This window comes from Dendropsophus ebraccatus, chromosome 1 (assembly GCF_027789765.1).
Source record: "Dendropsophus ebraccatus isolate aDenEbr1 chromosome 1, aDenEbr1.pat, whole genome shotgun sequence".
Lineage (NCBI taxonomy): Eukaryota > Metazoa > Chordata > Amphibia > Anura > Hylidae > Dendropsophus > Dendropsophus ebraccatus.
In genome coordinates, this window is record NC_091454.1 from 200106485 (window position 1) to 200128366 (window position 21882).

A 21882-nucleotide genomic window follows, 5' to 3' on the forward strand; every position below is an offset into this window, starting at 1 on the left:
GCCATTCATATACCCTGATAGGGAGTCTAAGGATTCCCCTCTGTGACTCAAAACCATATATTATATAGGCAGCCATTCATTAAAGGGGTACAAAAAACATGGCCTCTCCAAAAACAGAACCTGAATTTTGGGGTGGTTTAATTTCCACTGAAGTGAATAGAGATTAAATGTAATCCCGCACACAACCTGAGGACAATGGTGGCGCTGTTTGGCCGTGGCTGCTGTGTGTGGTTGCTTTTCCTGGCGATCACAGTTGATAAATAAGAGAAGTGAGGGCCCTGTTCACAGGAGAAATCTTTGAGGAAATAGGAAAAAAAAAATTCCAAACAATTCAAGGTTCTTACCTAATGTTTTCTCCTGATGCTCTATAAAACACCAAGGGGGGGGGGAGATTTATCAAACATGGTGTAAAGTGAGACTGGCTCAGTTGCCCCTAGCAACCAATCAGATTCCACCTTTCATTTTCCAAAGTGTCTGTGAGGAATGAAAGGTGGAATCTGATTGGTTGCTAGGGGCAACTGAGACAGTTTCACTGTACACCATGTTTGATAAATCTCCCCCCAAAAAGCCCAGGCAGGCACCACAGGTAGCCAAAAGGGAGTGCTAGGTTACCTGCTACAAACATCAGCAAACAACCAAAAGGAAAAGGGAAGCAGGTATATATCAACTGCACAACCACAATAGTGTAAAAATATCAATATGCTTTATTAACAATTATGCTTAGACAAAAAACCTTCAAAAGCTGAAAAACACTTAAAACATAAACCATAACTCCACTCCTGGCTGAAATGCAGCACGGTGTCTCACCACTCACCCCCTACTGGTACTGGTATCCCTGTACTCTGGTGCAGTTTTCTGCCTGCTCAGTCTCTCTTGGTGTTCAGCCACTGAGTGACAGAAGACCAGAGGGTAAGTTAACCCTTCCGAAAATGTAACCCCTTTGATGACTGAGCCAATTTTCGTTTTTGCATTTTTGTTTTTTCCTCCTCGTGTTTACAAGACCATAGCACTTTTTTCCCCCTACAGATCCACATTTTTTTCCCTACAGACTAGAGATGAGCGAACCTAGAGTATGCTCGAGTTGATCCGAACCTGAACTTTCGGCATTTGATTAGCGGGGGCTGCTGAAGTTGGATAAAGCCCTAAGGGCCCTATTCCACATTAACGATAATCTGCCCCATTCGGCCGATTTATCGCTCTGTGAAATAGAGAGAACGATCAAGTCAGTACGATTAAAACGATATGCAACTTGCATAACTTTTATATTATTTGATGGCTTTTAAAAAAATAAATGTTCCTTAAAATTATCCTTATAACATCCTTATAACACTTTCATCCTTTGGTCTATGGGGCTGTGTCAGGTGTCATTTTTTGCGCCATGATCTGTACTTTCTATCGGTACCTGGATTGCGTATATGTGACTTTTTGATCGCTTTTTATTACAACTTTCCTGGATTTGATTTGACCAAAAATGCGCAATTTTGCACTTACACCGTTTACCGTGTGAGATCAGGAATGGTATAATTTAATAGTTTGGGCGATTACGCACACGGTGATACCAAATATGTATGTTTGTTTTTATTTATAAAATGGGGAAAGGGGGGTGATTCAAACTTTTAGGGGAGGGGATTTTTTATGAACTTTTTAAACTTATACAGTAATTAGAAGTCAGTGTAGTATGTATTATACAGCACCGATCAATGCTCTATTGGTCTGGTCTGCTGCAGACCAGACCAATAGAATACCGAGCTGGGATCAATGTACCAACACTGAGGTCCGGGCTGGTAAGATGAAGGGATCCCCCCTCCGCAATGCCACTAGACTCCAGGGAAATGATCATAGAAGACTTTTAAATGCAGCTGTCATGTGTGACAACTGCATTTAATGGTCTTAATTAGCGGGAGAGGTAATCGGCCCCCCTCTGATCTCCCCTAGCGGCGGGATGACGTAAATATACGTCAACCGTCGTTAAGGGGTTAAGGCAGTGTGAAGCCACCCTTAGAGTTGTAGTTAGATGGTCATGGGTGTATTATAAAATTGTACACAGGCTCTGCATATACTGTAACTTATGTGCATTAAGTATAGCTACATCCAGTGACTCACAGGGGCCATAATCCCTGATAGAGTGGCTCACTTTTTCCTTTCTCCATCTGGCTCTGCCATAATGAAGACTTTTTTTCTGCAGAATCTGGCAGACAAACATTTATAGCTTTTCGCTCCAGCGCCATCCTCACCTCTATGCCAGTGATGGAGAACCTTCGACCCTACAGCTGTTGCAAAACTGCAAGTCCCTTCATGCTTGGACAGCCGAAGCTTTCATCTTGCTGTAGGGTGACTACAGTCTTTTACTGCGAGCACTGTCTATACAGTGTCAGAAGGTGTCTTAATACCGTAGGAGCTGCCATTGACAAATCTTTTATTTCTTCGGTATGAGATATTCTGATTATATATCTACATTCATTAAAATTTATGAAACATAAAAAATCCAAGAATTTGTTCATGCATTTGGGATTACTTCCATAGTTGGCCACAAGAGGGCAGATTAATAATGGTTTACATTGAGCGAAGACCATAATAAGACCTTGTATTCAGCAGTGACCAACCATGGTAGAAATAAAGGGCAAAGAAAGTTGAAGTATGACATACTGGGGTTTTAGCTTGTTTTTTTCCCCTTATATTGTAACGCCATTAATTTAAAAAGCATTCCTGCTGTGAAGAATAAAGAATAAGCTGACCCAGGGCAATAGCTGCAATCTGTGGTGGAATTCCCTTGCAGCACCCCCACTGGAGAAATGTAGCATTACACAATGTCCATAGAAGTCATGGGGCTTTCAATGTGGTATATGGATATGTACGGGTTCTGTAGAGTGGTGGATGCTCTGGCGAATGGATGAGGACCCCCATCATCACTAAACTGAACTTTTGCCGTGCCTATACCATCACTGGAGACAACACAGTGGTAGCACCTAGGAGTTGTTATAAGGTTTAAAGAAGTTATTCAAGATTAGAAAAAAAAATCTGTGCCCCCTTGTAGTATTTAGGCCCAATAGAATAGAATTGATGGGGCTTTCACTGTGATATATGGATGCACTGGGTCCTCCAGAGTGGTGAATGGTCTGTGTAAATGCTTACGGTTCTGGCAGATAGAGGGTTGTAAATGCCAGGACCCCCACCTCTACCACCAAAATTTTCTTAGAATTCAATAACCCCATTTTTTCAACACACTGGACTGCACTCATACCCATACTTTCACTGGAGACACCATGCAGGTAGCACTGAGGGGTTGTCATTTAAAAGGGTTATCCAGGATTAAGGGGGAGTGTATTGCTCCATACTGTAACACTCTCCATTTTGTGCCTCCATGTTGTATTCAGGCCCAGTTTGTACCCTCAAATAGTACTTAGGCCCCCTCTATGCCTTCAAATAATAGTAAAGACCCCATCTGTTCCCTCACACAGTAGATGGGTCCCTTCTGTGCCTCCATATAGTAATCAGGCCCCCTCTGTGCCCCTATATAGTAGACAAACCCTTCTGTGCCTCCATATAGTAATCATACCCCCTCTGTGCCTCCATATAGTAATCAGGTCCCCCTTGTGCCCCTATATAGTAGACAAACCCTTCTGTGCCTCCATATAGTAATCATGCCCCCTCTGTGCCTCCATATAGTAATCAGGCCCCCTCTGTGCCCCTATATAGTAGTCAAACCCCTCTGTGCCTCCATATAGTAATCATGCCCCCTCTGTGCCCCTATAGAGTAGTCAAACCCCTCTGTGCCTCCAGTTATTAGCATGGGGTTGTCATAAGGTTTAAAGGGGGTTATCCAGGATTAGAAAAAAAACACAGCTACTTTCTTGCAAAAACAGCGCCACCCCTGCCTTCAGGTTGTGTGTAGTATTACAGTTCAGCTTCATTTGCTACAAAACCACACCCAAACTGAGACAGGCGGTGTCTCTGGAAAAAAGCAGCCATGTTTTTTTATTTCTGAAAAATGCTTGAACGTCAGATAAACTAATATAACTCTTTTAAACGGAGCTGCTGGACCTAACGTTTTCTTTTACGCTAAATCCAAGACAAAGCAAAATTTCTAGACTCCTATCCGCCCCAAGATTATGTCGCGCACAGTAGATATCTAGTTTCCATGACAACTGTAAAATCACTTGTGAGACGCTCCTACATACTTCCAGACTTCTTGCCGTAGGACACGGAATTAGGAATTCTTAGAAAATGCTGCACTAATTGTAATGTATACATATAGAGGAGGCCGCTAGGACAAGTATGTTATTGATTTTTCCAACATGCTCCGTGAAATAGGCTTTTAGTAACCAAGATGAGAACATGTACACTGTACATATATATCCTCCTGTATATGTACTGTATATAATACATGTGCTATACAATATGCATAATATGCAAAAATAAAATTCAGCTTTAGATTTCACATATGTCAGTCTCAGTCTCCTTGTTGCCCCCACACGGTTGAGGTGTTTTTTTTCTTTTTTTAGAAATCAGTAGTACAGGCGATTTTAAGAAACTTTGCATTTGGGGTTTATTAGCCGAAAAATGCATTTTTATCATGAAAAAGTAGTTTGAAGCTCTCCCCCCTGTCTTTATTGTTCTCTATGGTGAGGGGAGGGGTGGAGGGACATGAGGCAACAAAACAGGACAACAAAGAGTTAATTTACAGCTACATCACTGGGCTATCTCCTCTGAAGTCAGCACTGACCTCTCTGACCTCTGAATATCTGCTTTCATACAGCTCCCACTGTGTAATCCTTTGTTCTCTGCTCTCTGCTGTCAACTAATCTCCCTCCTCCCCCTCCCCTCTCCATAGATTACACAGGGCTCGACTGATGTAAAAGAGTCGAGACTTCCTGAGAGAGAGAGGAGGGAGGAGGGGGGGGGGCCTCGGGAAAGTTTTTTTGAAAGCAGATAATGGCATATTTGCCTTATAAACCCAATTACAAAGTTTCTAAAAATCACCTGAACTATTGATTTCTGCAAAAAGAGAAAAGAAAAAAAAAAAAAATTAGTGACCTAACCCCACTCCCACACTGAACAGATCTGTATAGGCCATTCTGTGTTGAGTCTTGTAGGCAGCAACCATGGAGTTCCTTTGGCCTATAACAACAAACAGTGTAGCAGTTAATGTCTATTGCAGTGATGGCTAACCTTGACACTCCAGCTGTTGCAAAACTACAATTCCCATCATGCCTAAACAACCAAAGATATAGCTTTGGCTGCTGAGGTATGATGGGAATTGTAGTTTTGCAACAGCTGGGGTGTCAAGGTTAGCCATCACTAGTCTATTGCCTGCTGCCTGTCCTGACCCTATAGTCGCTTTATACAACTGGATTCTGCCTGCCATGACCTGTAAATGTCTGAATTTACTTTTTGGCCAATACTTCAGTACCAAAAACGTCTGTCTGTCCATGCGTCAGCTGTTGCCTTTAGAGACTACACTGGGGGCAACAACCTGAGGATCCTCTGTTCCCTACACACTGGTAAGGGTTAAAGAGCTTATCCGGATTTAGCGACACTCTTCCTCAGTTTGTGTGTAGTATTGCAGCTCAGTTCCATTAAAGTGAATGGAGAAGTTGTAATACCACACACAACCTGAGGACTGATGGGGCACTGTTTTTGGAAGAAAGTAGCTATGTTTTTTTTTTTTTATTAACTTAAGATGGGCCAAGGTTAGAAGAAACGTAAAGGCCCTATTCCACGGAATGATTATCGTCCGTTACGGCCAATAATCGTCCCGTGGAATAGAAGGCAACGATCAGCCGACATCGTTTATGTCGGCTGATCGTTGCAGTCGTTTGTTTTTCAACATGACTGATACAGCAACGATCTGCTGCCATCGCACCGTGGAATTGGAGCATCTGCAACAGACGCTGCTGTATCCTATGGGCTGCCTGGACGATCTAGTGATCACCCGGGCAGCCCCCCCCCGCGCAGCTCTCCCCGGACTCACCTGCTCGCTGCACGGCATAGCTGTGGCAGTGAGCGGGGAACGAGCCGGCCTGTGAAATAGGGCCTTGATAAAGTTATTATGGATTCTGCACAGTTTTGCTGCTATCTAGATGCACTCACCTCCACCGATGGCATAGAATCATCATATCTCAGTCCAACCCGACACGCTCCCTGCTCCTGGCCCCCACTCTCTGTGTCGGCATCACGTGTGCTCCGTCTCTTCATTGGGCCGTGTTATCGCATCTAACCCAGCCAAACTGAAAAAGTAGGACACTGACGGCAGAGAGGGAGACAGTGATCAGTGCAGCTGTCACTGTCTCCTTCTCTTAACAGCAGCCACCCCAGTCACCCGCACCATGTCCCTCCCCCCCTCCAGCTTCAGAGCTCACCCCCTGACTGTGCCCCCTTCACTGGCAGTGGCGCTTCCCCCCTGCCTTGACTGGGCTCAGTCGCGGCATCCACAGCACCCCCGCCAACCTTGTCACCCGCGGCTCACTCTCGCCATTCACCCACGGCACCCCCGTCACCCGAGGCTCACTCTCGCCGCTTACCCGCGGCACCCCTGTCACCCACGGCTCTGCTACACTATCACAGCTATGCTACACCATTTCAGCTCTGCTACGCCATCATCACCATCTCAGCTCTGCTACGCCATCATCACCATCTCAGCTCTGCTACGCCATCATCACCATCTTAGCTCTGCTATGCCATCATCATCTCAGTTTGCTACACCATTATCACTATCTCAGCTCTGCTACTTCACCATCATCAGGCATAAGCATTGCATGATGGGAAATGTAGTTTCCTATCTTAAAAATAGACCATCTTTTAGAAAAACTTGTAACTTAGGAACGGCAGCAGCTAGAAAGATGGGAGACGGCTTAAAATACTCAGGCTTGACGTAGGCTTGTGGCGGATTAAAGGAGTCACTGAGGAGTCAGAGTTATTAGCAAGTCTAATGTTACCTCCAGTGACTGCGGGTGCGTTATACTGGTATAATGCTTGTATGTGTTATCACATGAAAGACTGCTACAGTAGCTTCTAACATGGTTTTCTTGGTGGATTTGTGCATCTACCCCAGGGACGATCCTAGAGGTGTGCAGCATATCCTGAAGGGGGCACTACTACCAAAAATGTAAACCAATGCCAATGTTATTAGTCGTTACATAGATAGTAGTACTATCGGAGATGATGTGGACCCTCTTTGCTGCCAGTGGCACAAGGTAACTAAAAACAATGCATTAAACAGTGTGCAAATCAGTGTGGTTTTTACATGTGGTTTTTAAAACCAGTAGTTTTTGGATGCTTTATTTTTAATTGATTTCAATGTAAACTTTCAAGCAAAACTGTTGTAAAAATGTAACATCACTTATTTTTCAGCACAGTTTTTGAGCATTCCTCATTAAAGTTAACGGAGGCTGGAAACCAGACACTTTTGTGGCTTTTTGGAGCTTTCTTTTACCTCCTGTGTTTACATACCCTTCAACTGAGATTTCTTTTTTTTATCAACTGGAGTCAGAAAGTTATACTGATGTTTAATTTTCTTCCATTTACAAATTTCCAGTACTTATCAGCTGCTGTATGTCCTGTAGGAAGTGCAATTCCCTATTAAAAAAAAAACCTTTACTGCCTCGTGGCTGTGTCATTACAGTGCCACTACAATTCGAAGAGTTTCCCTGCTGCCGGCATGATATTGATATTGTCAAAATTCTGTGACAGGGCTTCCCCGTTGGTACAGCCCGTAATTTAAGGGACATGTGAATGCAGCCTTAAGTGTATAGTTTGACACTCTATAGAATATTACTTTAGCAGTGTATGGCAGTGGTATAGACAACTGTATAGAGATAACTGTAGGTATGATAGTATACCATATGGAGTGCCAAGGGAAGATATCATGCAGGATGGCGTCCAACCTAGGGCCTGCTACTAGGCCAATACTGGGCATAAAGTAATCCTGTAATGGACTCTTGTAAGGTTTCCAGTCACATATAGATCCTCAGCCTTCACAGATTGATTCATGATGTCAGTGCTGGGTGCATTACAGGAATAACGTCTTCCCAGAATACAAATCACAATCTCTCTCCTCTACTGTCACAGCCTGAGCCATTCATGTCCGCCAGGCTTACCATATTGCTCATGAATAAGTGCGGGAGATAAATAAAGAACAGCACAGCGACATGGCCTCCCATATAATAGTCTCAGCATCGGTAAATTACTTACCATCCTTAACCTGAATAGCATTTAGGCGGGCAAATACTAACTGCGCCAATATTTTTCATCGTGTTCCCTAGTGGATAATTATTTTGACATACAGGGGCCCCAATAAGCTCAGCCATTGCTTGGAAATGCCAATGAATCTCCACACCACTCCAACAGGAATTCTCGGCGCAGGTCACGAAGAAGGTCAGAAGAAATGACCATGAAAGATTCAACTTTGTAATTTATCGCTAAAAGCACTACGCGTTTTAAGGCCGTACTGGCCTCTTCTTCAGGTGATCATTACATTGTAATGAGCACCTGATGAAAGGGCAATTCCGGCCCTGTAACACGTAGTGCAGTTGTGCAGGTTACACCGTGTCTGCCTGAGTTTGCACTGTCTGTCTCCATGTTGTAGCTCACCAGTCTGTGAGTACCTATAGACTGTTCTCTACGTATAGACACTAAGGGGGAGATTTATCAAACATGGTGTAAAGTGAAACTGGCTTAGTTGCCCCTAGCAACCAATCAGATTCCACCTTTCATTCCTCACAGACTGGTGCTCTAAGTTGCCCAAAGTTTTGGTCATATTGTAATGTCTTCCTATCAGCCAATACTAGGACTAGATCCAAACACGGAAGAGAAAGTGTGGACTGTGGCTGAAAAGATCAGTCACTGACCCGTCATCCATCTTACATATTATGACAGGCAGAAGAACATATTGGAGTGCTCCTGTCATAGAATAAGCCAGCCATCTCCCTCACGTATCACCGCTCTACAATTATAACTAAGCCAAATATTTCCCCAACACTGCAACCCGTGACCACATCCCACAACATGCTGATGGAGCGTATCCGGAATCCATTAGTCTCTGGGAACACCAGACCCCTGGGACCAAAAGGCTTCTTAAGTGGGCAGGAAACAGCATTAGATCCCAGCCACCTCACATCTTCACCCCTAATGCCACAACTACTGGGGAGAGTGAAGCCTGAAGTCAGAAGAAGACACTGCGGCCCGGCCTGGTGTATATCTGGTGTTTATATATATATATATAGTGGTAACTTGGTTTAAGAGTAACTTGGATTGAGAGCGTTCACAGTTTTTGAAAATTGTAACTTGGTTTAAGAGCATTGCTTTGGTTTAAGAGCTCTCTGTACTAGGTGGGAGCGGGAGTGGGGAAGGGGTATGGTCTGTATAGTGGGGTCTACAGCACTTTGCTCTGACCCAGGAAGTCATCTTCACCTTCCAAATCATGGCAGATGCACTTAAGGCTGGGGCTTGCATCAGGGGACAGGACTGTGGAGGTAATCTCTTCGTTGCTGTAATCCCTCTCTCCCTGGTCAGAGAATGCTGCTATACTGTGCTCACCCTATACCCTGCTCATTCCTTACTGCAGTCTCTGTCAGCCCTTGTGTTTCCTATCCTCTCCATTCCTACTATAATGTGCCTGCACTTACTCTCATCTATATACACTACTGCTATAATATGCCTGCACTCACACTACGCTATACACACTGCTGCCATAATGTGCCTGCACTCACACTCAGCTATACACACTGCGGCTATAATCTGCCTGCACTTACACTCAGCCAGTCACACTGCTGTTATAATCTGCCTGCACTCACACTCAGCTATACACACTGCTGCAATAATGTGCACTTACACTCTGTTATACACACTGCTGTATAGAGATGTTTCTGTCACTTTTCTCCTGCACAGTTCTGTGGTTCTCAGTTTCTGATTGGTCCATGCTGAGCACACTCCTTCCCCATTGCTGTCATGTGACCACACAGACCTCTGACAGTAGCCCTGCTTCTCTATTCTAGCCTGTTGTACTACGCTACTGAATTATAGGGATCTGCAGTTCCATCCTGTATCTACAAACTGCGGCTGTGTTATCAGGTTTATGCACTTACTATAGATTATACACCACATGCTGATTGTTATACTGTACAGTAACTTATAATATCACATATTCAGCTGCTTATAAATGTTTGTTTTATTTGTTTTACATGTTATTCAGAAATTTTTAAAAAATATTTTTATGGTGTGGAACCAATTGTCTGCATTTCAATGAATTCTTATGGGAAAATTTTCTTTGGTTTAAGAGTGGATTTGGATTACAAGCACGGTCCCGGAACGAATTATTCTCATAATCCAAGGCACCACTATATATATCTTGTACTACAATGTAAGTATGTATCAAATACAGGAATATAAATGGCTGTAGCACAAGAACAACTATCAGGGGATCCAAAGGGTGACCAAATCCACCCTATAGTTATATACCTGTTCCAACTCTAACTATTGCTATTCACTGTTGCTAGGTCACTTAGCATTCCTAGAAACCTTTCTCATTCATCTGAATGGGACAGGTCTTGTCTATTGTTTCCTATAATCCATGGGGCTTACTGTAAAGCATATCTCTAAATGCTGTTAAAATAGCTTTGGAAGGATGGCAACCCCCATAATAGTAATATAATATTTTAGATTTAAAAAAATCAAACAGAAAAAAAAGAACACGTTTCAGTATCTGGCTCTAATCAGTAAAAAAACAAACAAAAAAAACCCCAAGGTTATTCCCTTTAAAGGAGAAGTCTGGCTGATTTTAAAGTCCTAGAGCCGGCAGGGGGGAACTTGATCAGGAGTATGAACTTACCTCTCCCCATGCCCACGTTGAGCGTTGGGACCGGCCTCAGGACCCCTGTCGAGCTCCGGGACATGTCACAACCCAGCTGATGGACTGGCTGCTCAGCCAGTCAGTGACTGGGGCGGGACACCTCTCCAGTCACTGATTGGATGAGCAGCACGTTAATCAGCCGTGACAGGTCTTTTCCCATGACTTCATCACAAATCAGGGGAAAATGCCATCCCGCAGGGGTCCTGAGGCCGGTCCCACCGCTCCCTGCAGGCAGGGGGAGAGGTAAGTTCGTACTTCTGATCAAATACCCTCCTGCCTTTGCCGGCCGCCAAATTTAAAAATTGTCCGGACTTCTCCTTTAAATCACTTGCTGATATGGACAATTTCCATTGGTTTTATTGACAACTAATCCGTCCGTCTCCTGTCTCCTAGTATAACGTAAGCCTTCTGTCTGATGGCTGGTGATTGCAGTGTAATATACCCAGCCTGGTCCTGAGCACAGTGTAATATACCCTGCTCCATGCTATGTATTGTGCAGCCGAGGCCTCGGATTGGCTGCTTGTTCAGTGGCCTGACAGCAGATGTCACTACGTCTGGGCCATTAGAGCGCTCAGCAGCTTTCTTCCTGCTCTGCACTTATGCTAATGCTGGAGAGGGCATCTGCTATACATCTCCTGTCTCCCCTGTGCGTGCCTGGGAAACCTCCTATGGCATTAGGTTACAATAGAACAAGGCAGTGACAGCTTTGGGAGATCACACCCCATTATACCATGGGTTTATTTGCATTACCTTATAGTTTTCAGACATTTTTCTTTCAACGGGAGCCCCGGCACATCATCAGCCTGCCTCCCACAGCTATAGACTATGAGGGTGGAGATCAATACTGTGCTAGGCCGGGCTGCGGCATACGTTACATCTATATATACACCAGCCAGACCAATGCTTTTAGAGCAGAGTGGCGATCAGTTACCTAGACAACGAGCTGTCAACAATGGGAGGAAAGGAGTGGGCGTATCAGGAGAAGAATCACTGCTCGCTAGAGATGAGCGAACCGGGTTCGGGTTCGAGTCCATCCGAACCTGAACGAGCAGCATTTGATTAGCGGGGGCTGCTGAAGTTGGATAAAGCTCTAAGGTTGTCTGGAGAACATGGATACAGCCAATGACTATATCCATGTTTTCCACATAGCCTTAGAGCTTTATCCAACTTCAGCAGCCACCACTAATCAAATGCCGAAAGTTCGGGTTCGGATCGGCTCGAGCATGCTCCAGGTTCGCTCATCTCTAGATAAGATACAATTTCCTTAATAATATTACACATTTATATAACTTGTCGTTTTATTTGCGGAATACCCCTTTAAGGGTTTTCCCGTCAGGTTTATTACCAAACAGGCAATGGCAAACATAATAGATTGATTTTCGTGAAACCCAGGAGCTTTTAAGTACAGCTGAGCTGATGTACCCAGGGGAGCCTAGAATCCATTATCCATAAGAGGAGGAGAATGAGGCTTCAGCAATGCTGAGCAATGATGCCGCTGCCTGATGCGGGAACAATACTTATCACATTCAGCATTCATCAGGTGACTATTGTTTTGGTGGAGGTTGCTGCAGCATTTAACTGATAGTGTTGATCACAAACGCTCACAGTTAAAGGACCAGGGGCCTGCGGGCCATGTAGCAGTGGCGTGGTCTGCCTTTATGGTAGCTACGCCACTGGTGCAGGATTGTTGCCCTTGGTTACGAATGTAATCTCCAGGAAGTACTGGCAGTTGGTCTTTATTGTACTTGCAAGCAAAGGGCTTGTGGGAAAGTGTGTGCTGTTGGCTGTTGCATGGCAACTGCAGGATCACAGTTCAGGGAGGAAACCAGGAAAAGCGATCAGATCCATGGGGGAGAAGAACAGTACAGGGATGTAAGTTACCTTACTGAAAACAGCAAATTTGTTATAAATATATATATACACAGTATATATATATATCACACATTGATTTTCCCATCTTTGCTATGTGAGGCATGACATTAATACTGCACAGTGAATGCTGTAAGAAAAAAAAACCTGACAAACAGGCCTATAAATGCTGGTACTTATTTATCCTAAAAATTAGAATAAGATGCCATAAAACAATGTATAGGTAACCCAAGTATGTAAGTGACAGCCCTGTGCTCGGAGAAGACCTCCTGAAGGTAAAAATGTTGGTGGTTAGCTAACAGGTCCCCATAGCAGTCACCATTTAAGCATTGTGGTATAATGATCAATGATCCTAGAGCATGTCAGAAAACTTTTCCCAGACCACAACGCCACCACTGGTCTGCTGAACTGCAGTGGTGTACCTGCTGGATACAGTTATATGCTGTTTATGATAGATGTAAATCCATCCATTCATATGGTTTAACAGGAAACAGGATTTGTCACTCCAGACAATCTTTGACCATGTATCTAAGGCCCATTGACATCTTTGTTTGTACCATGTAAGGCACTGAGATTATACAGGGTTGTTATAGGCACCCTTATTGGTCTTTGGCTATTGAACCCAAGTTGGCACCCCTGTCTGTCCTTGCTTATTGAACGCGAGTTGACACAGGGTAAGCTTCATGGCAATTGTGGATATTTCTCTTACATGATCAAGTGGGTCAGGTGGTCCACTGTGGTACATCATTGCTGAGATACCAAACATACTACCCCTTACTCTCCTCTTGGATTAACCACACCTGACCTGGGGCTGTGTGATCTTCAGCCGGATGACTGTCCATGGTTCATCCAGTCTTGGTGCATTCTTGATACATTGGTTTGGGAACAGCCTAACCGTGCCATTGTTTCAGAAATATTGGTACTAGAGAAGAGTGTGACTCACTTGGCATCTGAATACTGGTGGCTGACAAAGTTGAATGCAGCCATAGGGAGTCCTGGAAAACATGAATACAGCCTAAGGCCTATGACTGTGTCCATGTTTTTCCATGCTTAAGTCGCATTCATCTCTAATTGGTAGCACCCAACCATCTGCCTGTGGTCAAGGACTCAAAGTCACCATGTTTACCCAGGACTGGGAAAAGTTACCTTCTTCTGTGCTAAAGAAAAACCAACATATCTATCTGAGAGCTCATCGGGAAGCAGCTAAAGGCTTTATTACACGGAGCAATAATCTGCAGAATTGGGCCGATTTGGCAGATTATCACTGCGGCTAAGAAAGACAATGATCAGCTGAAGAAACGATGATCGACTGGTTGTGTCTTTTGGTCCTGCCTAAAAATCATCGCTACGTGTAATAGCAATGCGCTGCCGACAGCTAATGATTGTTTAAAAAAAATCAAACAAACTTAATACATACTTCTCTACGCTCCCCGGTGTTGTTCTTGCTTCTGCCCACTCCCTGCCAACGAAGCTTCAACACCGGCCTTTGAGGTGAAAGGCTGCTCAGCCAATCACTGCCTGCTGCGCTGTCCCATCTCAGCCAGTGATTGGCTGAGAGGCCTGTCAATTCAAAGACTGGTGTAGAAGCTTCAACAGCAGAAGCTAGAAGAACACCGGGGAGCATGGACAGGTATGTATACAGTTTATTATTTTACACTTAAGGCAAGGGCTGCGCGAACATCTCAATGATATATATATATATATATATATATATATATACACACACACAGTATATATACAGCCCGTACTGCATGATTATCGAGCCAATTAATAGACTCAGTAGGGCTCATTCAGTATAAAAACATGATAAATGCTGTAAAAGGGGAGGGGGAAAAAAATATTGTGGAATCATTATGGTGCCCCCTCCATAATTTTTTTTTTCTAATACATTTTAGGTAACCCAAAAAGTTTCCACAATAAAAAGAGTTGTCACACAAAAACATTAAAAGAAAGCTTTAAAGCGTAAAGTGTCACTGTTTTGTTTTTTTTGTGCAGAAATCAATAGTCCAGGCGATTTTAAGAAACTTTGTAATTGGGTTTATTAGGCAAATCTGCCATTATCTGTATTCAAAAAGACTTTCCCCAGCCCTCCCCCTCCCTCCTCTCTCTCATTCACTGCTCATTATCAGCAAATCTCGACTCTTTTACATCAGACATGCCCCTGTCTGTTCTATGAAGAGGGGAGGGGGGAAGTAGGAGGAGGAAGATTAGTCGCCAGCAGAAAGCAAAGTACAAAGGATTACACAGCGAGAACTGTGTGAAAGCAGATATTCAGAGGTTAGAGAGGTCAGTGCTGACTTTAGAGGAGATAGCCGGTGATATAGCTGTAAATTAACTTTTTGTTGTCCTGTTTTGATGACTCATCTCCCTCCACCCTCTCCATAGAGAACAATGAAGACCGGGGGGGGGGGGGGGGGGCTCCAAACTGCTGTCAAAGTTGACATCTGCATCTGATTCCTACTTGCAGCTAATTCCCTGGTGGCTAGTGGGGGGATCGCCCCGCGATGCGATTGTGGAGGGGCGATCCTCATGTCCTTACCCGGCCGGGGTCTGCTGATCCCGGCTCGTCACTTGGTTGTTTTCGTCTGCTGCAGCAACCGAAAGCAATCGTGTGCCGATCTCATTGATCTATGCAGTATAACTATACTGCATAGATCTCAATGAGACATCAGTGTACTTATACTAGAAGTCCTCCAGGGGGAATAACCCAAACCCCAGGGGGGACTTCTAGTATATGTGTAAAAAAAAAAAGTGTGTTTGACTCACCCCCCTTTTCCATGTTATAAATAAAAATAAATAAACAAATAAACATATTTAGTATCGCGGCGTGCGTAATCACCCAAAATATTAAATTATCACATTACTGATCTCGCACGGTAAACAGCGTAAGCGCCAAAAAATCCCAAAGTGCAAATTTGCACAATTTTTGTCGCATCAAATCCAGAAAAATTGTAATAAAAAGTGATCAAAAAGTCGTATATGCGCAATCAAAGCACCGATAGAAAGTACAGATCATGGCGCAAAAAATGACACCTTACAGACCAAAGGATAAAAGCGCTATAAGCCTGGGAATGGAGTGGTTTTAGAGAACATACTGTATATTTGTTAACAATGGTTTGAATTTTTTACAGGCCATCTGACATCTGATACAATATAAGTTATACATGTTCTATATCGTTGTAATTGTAACGACTTGAGGAACATATATAACAAGTCAGTTTTACCCCAGGGTAACGGTGTAAAAACAAAAACCCTCCAAATAAAAGAAATGCGTTTTTTTTTTCCAATTTCACTTTGAATTTTTTCCTGTTTTCGCAGTGTCCTTTATGCAAAAATTCAGCCTGTCATTGCAAAGTACAATTAGTGGCGCAAACAATAAGGGCTCATGTGGGTTTCTAGGTGAAAAAATGCAACTGCTATGGCTTTTTAAACACAAGAAGGAAAAAACGAAAACGCTAAAATTGAAATTGGCCGGGTCCTCTAAGGGTTAAGGCTCTTAGAAAGTGGGATACAAAAACAAAAAATCATTGTGTCCTCAAGGCTCAAAATAGGGTATCAACCCTTGGGTGACGCAGCTATTTTGAGCCTTGAGGACTCAGTATCAACAAGTGGGATGACTGGGAGTTCAACCCAATTGAACCAGTGATGTTGTCGCTTATATACTAGTACACTGGTGTCAAACTCAGGCCCTCCAGCTGTTATAAAACTACAATTCCCGTCATGCCTGGAGAGCCAAAGCTTTAGCTGTCTAGGCATGACTGACTGACGATTGCAATAGAAAGTTTAGCCATGATGGCTGTCATGCAGATTGCACAGAAGTGGTTCAGATTAGGGTGACAGCGGAGGAGACATGGTCAGGCTTGCTGTGCAGCTTTCATAATGTCATTGACATCTTCTATGTGATGTGTTTAATGCGTCCATCCATTCTCTGTGCTAGCAAGAGACTCTTAGCTTAGGTCTCGGATGTCGTCCATAGCATGGCATGGTGCCAGCTATAGAGTATCTGAAACTAGCTGTCTTGTTTATCAATAGTCCATTCACTGGCGGCCCTGGGGCGCTGCCACTCCCGCACATGTCTAGACTGTGTTGCACACTGACCTAAGATATGTGCAGCAGATTGGCTGCAGGGACGGAGTGGTCCCGGGGTTGGCTGGCACATTAGAGAGGAGTGTGGGCGACGAGGCTGCGTCCTGCCCCCACCTGGGTCTTAGACGAAAATTCAGATCCGGACACTTCTCTCAATAGCAAAAAGAGAAAAAAAACACCAAATGTCAAATGAAATTAGTCTCCAGTGGAATGAATGACCTGGAGTTCACGCGTTTCAGCTGTTTCTCCTTTCTCCTGTAGTGCTCTTGTTCTGTCCCTTTTAGAAGGCATGAAAACCAGCGCTTTATGTGAGGGGGGCTTGGAGGGTGATACACAGGCAGAGGTTATGTGAGCGGGCTAAGAGGGCGATACGTAGGCAGAGTTTATGTGAGCGGGGCTTAGAGGGCGATACACAGGCAGAGTTTACGTGATCCAGGCTTCGAGGGCGAGACGCAGGCAGAGCTTATGTCAGCCAGGCTTGGAGTGCGATACGCAGGCATGTGAGCGGGGCTTGGAGTGCGATACGCAGGCATGTGAGCGGGGCTTGGAGGGCGAGACGCAGGCAGAGCTTATGTCAGCCAGGCTTGGAGTGCGATACGCAGGCATGTGAGCGGGCCTTGGAGGGCGATACGCAGGCAGAGTATTTGTGATATGTCAGCCAGGCTTGGAGTGCGATACGTAGGCAGAGTTTATGTGAGTGGGGCTTAGAGGGCGAGACGCAGGCAGAGTTTATGTGAGCCAGGCTTAGAGGGCGAGACGCAGGCAGAGTTTATGTGAGTGGGGCTTAGAAGGCGATACACAGGCAGAGTTTATGTCAGCCAGGCTTAGAGGGCAATACTTAGGCAGAGTTTATGTGAGCGGGGCTTAGAGGGCAATACGTAGGCAGAGTTTATGTGAGCGGGGCTTGGAGGGCGAGACGCAGGCAGAGTTTATGTGAACCGGGCTTGGAGTGCAATACTTAGGCAGATTTTATGTGAACCGGGCTTGAAGTGCAATACGCAGGCAGAGTTTATGTGAGCGGGGCTTAGAGGGCAATACACAGGCAGAGTTTATGTGAGCGGGGCTTGGAGGGTGATACACAGGCAGAGGTTATGTGAGCCGGGCTTAGAGGGTGATACGCAGGCAGAGTTTATGTGAGCGGGGCTTGGAGGGCGATACGCAGGCAGAGTATTTGTGAGCCGGGCTTGGAGGGTGATACACAGGCAGAGGTTATGTGAGCCGGGCTTGGAGGGTGATACACAGGCAGAGGTTATGTGAGCCGGGCTTGGAGGGTGATACACAGGCAGAGGTTATGTGAGCCGGGCTTGGAGGGTGATACACAGGCAGAGGTTATGTGAGCGGGGCTTGGAGGGCGATACACAGGCAGAGTTTATGTGAGCGGGGCTTGGAGGGCGATACACAGGCAGAGGTTATGTGAGCGGGGCTTGGAGGGTGATACACAGGCAGAGGTTATGTGAGCCGGGCTTGGAGGGCGAGACGCAGGCAGAGGTTATGTGAGCCGGGCTTGGAGGGTGATACACAGGCAGTGGCGTAGCTATGAAGCATTGGGGTCCCATGCTAAATATTTATCAGAACTTCTGCAAACACCATTTACATTTACACGAGTCTTGGACCCTCTACACCAGATGTGACTCTGACCTCAGTACCCCTTATACTATTACACTTGTGAGGTCATCTTTCCTAGATGAGAGTAGTAGGTGATAAGTGAGGAGGTCCTGAGAATTTATATTTTGCTTATAGTGCTAACATATGCCACAGCGCTGTACAGAGATTGTTACCAAACACATTAGTTCCCATTGTGAATTTATCAGCCACTCAAATAATGTATCATGCAACTATAGGGGGAACAGACAAGCTCCGTATCGATGTTACCTGAGGACGGATTTGAACCCAGGACACCAGTAACAAGGTTTTCCCCCGACCCAGTGTGCCATATCATGCGTTGTTTTTCGGCACCACTGACTTCGGAGAGTAGAGACTTTTCATGAGTTTAGTGAACTTTGAGAATGGTCGAGTTTGTCCAAACCCGAGTGTGCAGCATTTGAGTAGTGGTGTCTGCGGAAGCTGGATAAAGCTCTAAGGCTGTCTGGAAAACATGGATACATCCTATGGGATGGGATCCTTATCACTGTATCCGTTCTCTCCTGGCAAGCTTTCCTAGACTTTAACCTACTTCAGCAGCCACCGGTAATCATATGCCGTATGCTCGAGTTCGGATGAACTAGAGCAGGGGTGTCAAACTCAAATAAACAGTGGGACAAAATTAAAAACTTGGACAAAGCCGCATGCCAACCTTGATATTTCCTTGATATTCAATGAAGTACACAATCAGCATATCTTGAAATTTCAGAGCGACGTGCAGCATTCCTGACACTGCCAGAGCGTTGTGCATCATCAAGTCCTTTGCACTATGATAAATGATATGGTAAATCCTCACAATAGTATCCCACATAGTAGCCCCCATGCAATGCCCTGGCCCCTGGGGGCCACTTCCGCAGTGCTGGTGTTATGAGCGGGCAATGACCGGGGCAGCTGCAGGGGTTATACTTGTCACGGTATAGGCTTGAGGGCGGCAGAGCTGTAGGGCCGGTCTGTGGAATCTGCGGGTGATGATGGGCATGCGATTCTTCGCTGCACCTAGTCAGGGCACCAGTTAGTGGACACCAATGCCAGGGTTCAGTAACAGCGGTTTTATTATAGATGAGGTAACTAGTAGCAACAGTTCTGTCCGGATGCAACCGGGTATATAGCAGGCTTTGACAAATAAAGCAGGAGTGGTGCTGCAAAGGCTGTGAGAATACGTGCCGGATGATGGGAGTAGGAGTATGAGAGAAATAGCGTTGCTGGGTGGATTAGCTTGAGAGTAATACTTGCTGTGAATCCTTGCAGCGATGAGGAGAGATAACGGAATGACACCCAGATGAGAGAGAAGACTCCGGACACTTGAGCAGGCAGATACAGCCGAAGACTGGAATACAGCAGAGCACTCGATCCACACTTCTAGTAGTGAAGTGGGAGCTGCAAAGAAGAAGCCCAACTCCTCTGAGGAAGGAGAGGGACGACACACATCCTCCTTGCTTGGAAGCAGGGGGAAGACTCTCTTGTTAGGAGGAAGTGGGAGGTCACATGGTTGCTCCTGGCCAGAGCTAGTCGGCCATTGGAGGAACCATGGTTACAGGTCACGTGATCAACAGCCTTGCATACCACTGTACAATGTAATAATACACAGGAATACATGAGAATACACATGAGAATGCACATTACCAGAGAATACTAGGGGAAAACCAGCAGCAGTTGCAGTGCAAACACTTACCAGAACAGGCATGGACACAGCAAGAGAAATGGCCATAATAGGAGTAGTAGTCTGCATGTTCTGGGACACTGCACCCACAATGGCTCCCTATATAGAAGTCACCCCCCAATGGTTTTCCCTATAGTGCCTCGCATGGTAATATTGCCCCATAAAGTTGCCAGCCCCCTCAATAGTGTCCCACATAGTTGCCATCCCCCCACAAGTGTGCCCCATATAGTAGCCAGACCTCCCACAATAATGCCCCATATAGTAGCCAGACCTCCCAATAGAGTCCCATGTAGTAGCCACCCCTCACAATAGTGTCCCATATAGTTGCCATCCCCCCACAATAGTGCCCCATATAGTAGCCAGACCTCCCTATAGTGTCCCATATAGTAGCCATCCCCAACAACAGTGTCCCATATACTTAGCCAGCCCCCACAATAGTGCTCCATATAGTATCCATCCCCTCACAATAGTGGGTCATATAGTAGCCCCCCCCCCAGAATAGTGCCCCTTGTAGTAGCCAGCCTGTCCTCTGAATGCCGCTGATACCTCTGCTGGGCACAGGGGCACAGTTGGTCCAGAGCCTGACAGAACCAGTAAGGGCCCTCGCACGGTACTGTCCACGCTTTATGTCCTGCAAGGAGCTTTGGCTCATGTGCCGGGAGCAGAGGGAGAAGCCGCCTCTGCGTGCAGCCTAGAAGTTAAGGGAACCTGTCACCCCAGATAGGCCCCCCGAACCCACCCTGGACATGGCCCCCATACTTACCCCATCCTTCTGGTCCCACCGCAGAGATATGGCCACTCGCACACAGATAAGCCAGCGCCCCGCCCCCGAGTGATAGAGTTCCTGAAGAGTTTTCCTTCAAAGCTCAATTATCAAAGGGGCCATGCCGAGCTGCAGTATGCATGCCTCCTCCCTCTCCCACCTCTTTCTGCCAAACAAAGAAGGAGTGGAAGAGGGGACAGACATGCATGTTGATGATCAGCCAGGCGTCTGTGACTTTAGCTTATAAATAAAACATGATTTTGCACACTTTGTAAACAACCAATGAGACAGGAGTCCGGGGACTGCAGCTATTAACAGGCATGGTTTGATCACTGCGCCTGCTAATTAGCCATTTAAATGCAACTGTCAAAACTGACAGCTGCATTTAAATGGCTCTATCGAGCCTTTCCCGGTGTCTAGCTGGGGGAATCTATGAGAGATCAGTGTAGTTGTATTAGAAGGCCCCCAGGGGGAATTTTAATTAAGTATCAGTAAAAAAAAAATAATAAAAAATTCCCTGCCCTAATAAAAGTCTGAATCACCCCCTTTTCCCATTTTATAAATAGAAATAAATAAAAAATAAACATATTTGTTACCACCGTGTGCGCGATCGCCCAAACTGTTAAACTGTTGCATTCCTGAAGCACAAAAAAAAAAAACATCTCAAGTGCCAAATCGCTGAATTTTGTCACATCTAATCCAGAAAAAAGTGATTTAAAAGTCGCATATATGCAAGTAAGGTACCGAAAGAAAGTACGGATCATGCCATGAAAACCTCACCCAGCCCCAAAGACCGACAAATAAAAACGTGACAAGGATTGGAATAGAGCAATTTTAAACACTTTTAGTTTTTGTTAGATTTTTTTTTTTTTTTTTAAAGCGGTCAGGTAAAATAAAAAAGTGATATAAATTACATATCGTTATATTCGTACTGACTTAGGGAACATATATATCATGTCAGTTTTACCATAAGGTGAACAGCGTAAACACGAAACCCCCCAAAATGAAAACAAATTG